Consider the following 3,794-nt stretch of genomic DNA (forward strand, 5'->3'; position numbering starts at 1 on the left):
TGCCTCACACACCACTCCAGAGTGTTTTGGTGGAGAAAAGAGGAGAGAAGTGGGAAGTTGCTCACAATGTGACTGTAAAAACAAAGTCTGGGGATTAGTTAATAATGTGTGGCCTGAGAAAACAAACACATCTCCCCATAAAGACCCTGGTTCAAATAAACTGGTGCTGTTGTCATTAAACCCCATCTGTTTTCCACTGGGTCTGGTGTGAATTTAAAGGGACCACGATGTGGGGAAACAGCCCCCCAAGACCATCCTTTGGGACACTGTGAAATCCAGATGTGGCTGAAAGATGCCATGGCTTGGGCTCATCCCTGCATGCCATTTGCAGTGAAGCTGAACACACAGAGCTGCGATTCCTTAAGAGCTTATGCAGAAAAGCCTACACTGAAGGCATCTCATCTTCAAAATGCCGAATCCTATCGATTCTAAAGGGCCAGAAATGTGAAAAGGCCTCTGAATGTCTCCTTCTTTCCTTACTCTCAGCTTTAGGTAAAGCTCAGACCTGAAAAACCAGGTCTAGTCCTAAACCCCCCTGAGCTCCCTGGGGGAGTGGAGACTTCCACGGGCTCAGGTTGCCCTTTCATGCCTGACTGCAGCTCATCAAGGCCCAGACTCTAATAATGAACCAAGGAGGCTGAGAGCTGCCCCTGACAGCTTAACTGATGGGTGTAATTAGGGACTGGCCCACACGGCTGTTCATTAAACACTTGTTAGGGCTGCTCTGGACAGAGGGGCTGCACGGGCAGGAAAAGCCACCAGAGCCCCCAGGCTGCAGGAAAGGGGAGCAGGAGAGCTGGGAGCAGGCAGGGAGATCAGGAAAAGCCACCACAGCCCCCAAATCTGCAGAGAAAGGGGAGCAGGAGAGCTGGGAGCAGGCAGGGAGCTCTCTGTGCTCCTCTGGATTCCCACCTGGCCATCAGTGTGTGTCTGATGCACCCAAGCACGTCCTGATTTCACTGCACAGTTGTTATTTTTTTAAACCTCTGCAGTGCCCTGGTTATTGCCCAGATGTTGGGGACTGCACTGAGCAGGGTCTGAGTCTCTGAGTTTGAGGCTGTGCTTCCTCCTCTCCAGATGTGCTGTGTGCCCCCAGAGGAGCCTGAGACTCTCTTTCCGCAGCTCAGGGTTCCTGGTTTTGGCTGAGATTCCCTCCCCACCCTCCCTGAGTGCTGGGATGTGCCACCAGTGCTGGTACCACAGGTGTCTGTACCACTTCCTCTCTTTTCCTTCATGGAAAAATTAAAAATATTTACTTACATAGCAAAACCAAAGCAGACTAAGAAATACACCCATTTTCTAGGCGGCAGGTAGAACAGACTCCTCTGGGCTCCCTTCCTTCCTAAGCACAGGACCTGCTTCTACATTTCAAACAAGGTTTTGGGGTCTGTTAGTTTTTTGATTCTGCAGCTTTAACTTTTCTTACTCCAGGGTAATGTGTGCTCTTCTCGTGGCTGTTTTATAGAAGAACTTGTGATTCTAAATGGCAAAGTGAAGGAAAAGGAAGTAAACTGGTTATTGTGCCAGAAACACTGCTGGCACTCCTCCCATTCCTGTTTTCCCTTACATTATAAAGCTGGAATAAATCAAAGTGAGCAATTCACTGGCGAGCTGATGAAAGGGGAGCAGAATCAGCACTCTGGTCCCTTGTACTGATATAAAAAAGGTGTAGTCCCATGCAGGCAACAGTTTGCCTGAATTACAAGTGGTGGGGATGGAGAATAGCCCTGGAGTGTTTATTAGCAGTCATAACCTTAATCAAATAACACTCAAGGATATGTAAAGAAATCTGTTCCACTGCAGCCTCCCAAGCCAAATAAAGGAGTAAATGGGACTTCTATCAAAAATCCCTTTTAAAACTCATGCATGCTGGGTTCTAAAAAAAAAATCTCCCTATTTCTTGGGGAGCAGCCAGGGCTCCAGAGGAGCTGCCCCAGATCAAACCAGTGCCAGGCATTCAGCCCCTGCTGGAATGGAGAGAGGGGATGCTCCAGGGGGAACCTGCCTGCCTGGGACATGTGTGGGAGGAGGAGGAGGAGGAGGAAGAGGAGGATGAAGAGGATGCTCTCCCAAAGCACCAAGCCAGGTTGGATGGGGCTCTGAGCAACCTGGCCTAGTGGAAGGTGTGCCTGTCTGTGGCACAGGGATGGAATGAGATGATTTTTAGGGTCCCTTGCAATGCAGACAATTCTGGGATTCTATATCCATCGGCCCTACAGGCATCCCCCAGTTCAGAGATCTTCACTTGGCCCAGCAGGAGCCTCATTCCCTCCCTCTGCCCCATCTATGGGGCTGCTTCAATCAAGCTTTGCGTATTATGTGGAATTACTTGGGGGAAAAAGAAAGGAAAGAAAAGAAACAGACTCTGTGTAATAGAGGTGCATGTAAATAATCACTGCCCTAATCCCCTCTGACAATGAAAGATATCCAACCAGAAATTGTTCGAGCCTGTAACTCAACCTGAAATTTAAGCACAAGGAAGTCGTGTCAAAAGGGGACTTGGGTTCCCATAAAAGCCTCTCAACTTCCAGACCCTGGGCCCCTTAGCCAAAAAAACAGAGCAAACTTCCAGACATAACATCTGAGAAGTGCAGGCCTCTCAAAGGACCGGCTGCAGAGACAACCAGCAGGGAAACAAGGGGAGAGGAGGAACCCCCAGCCCAGATGAAGTACCTGCCATGCAGCAGGGGCATGCTCTCCATCAGAGCTGCAGCAGGCACCAGGGCATCGTCCCAGGAGGGCTGGGAAAGCCCTTGCAGGGAAAGCATTCCAGACTGGACAAAGCCCTGGGGAAATTCATGGCTGGAGTCTGTTCTCCTTCTCTCTTGTGCAGCAGCCTTGGAGTTGATGGATGACAGAAGAATCCCAAGTGGTGGAGGAAGAGGAGGCCCTGGCAGAGAGGGGGGCACTGGTGACCCATCTGTGGTTTCAGTTCTCTGGCTCCATCACTTCCATCCCACTGAGGACTCGGGGCTGTGAGGCCCTGCATGGAAACCTCCTGAAAGCTGCAGATGGAGAGTGGACTCACTGTCCAGGCGAGTCCAGGGTGCTTCAGTGCCCTCCTCACAGCAATGTGGTCCCTCAGAAAGGTCCCTCCCTGCCATTGCTCTGGAGGAACCCCAAAGTTAAAGAAAGAAGAGCTGCCTCCATGCACACCCAGAAATTCCCTCCAGAGCTGAGCCACAGGTCGAGGGAGTGGTGGGGATGTGGAAACAGCATCACTGAATAACCAGAGCTGTTTGAGAGCTGGTCATAGAAACATGGGCTGGGTTGGAAGGGACCTTAAAGCCCATCCAGTGCCACCCCCTGCCATGGGCAGGGACACCTCCCACTGTCCCAGGGAGCTCCAAGCCCTGTCCAGCCTGGCCCTGGGCACATCTTAGGCTTCAGTGCCCAATGACTGCTGCTGATCTTGTCCAAACCTGGCCTTGAACACCTCCAGAAATGGGACAGCCACAACTTCTCTGGGCAATACGTGCCTCATCAATAAAGTACTTCCTCCTAATACCTCAATTTGCTAATATCTAACTTGCTCACCTTGGTTAGAAGGTTTAGAAACCTTGGTTAGAAGCCTTGGTTTCTCCTATTATTTCAAGTTTTATGGACCCCCTTTATCTCCAGACCCCCACCGAGGTATCATCTGTGCTCCCAGTGCCCCCCCAGCCCCAGCTGCTCCTGCCTCTGCTCTGTGCTGCTCTGCCTGCCCTGCGAGCAGCATCACCCTGATGGAAGAGGAATTTCTAAGGAAAGTGTTTGGGAAACAGGGAGCAGCCCCTGGGGAGCAAAGCAGTTCA

This window comes from Geospiza fortis, unplaced genomic scaffold (assembly GCF_000277835.1).
Source record: "Geospiza fortis unplaced genomic scaffold, GeoFor_1.0 scaffold68, whole genome shotgun sequence".
Taxonomy (NCBI): domain Eukaryota; kingdom Metazoa; phylum Chordata; class Aves; order Passeriformes; family Thraupidae; genus Geospiza; species Geospiza fortis.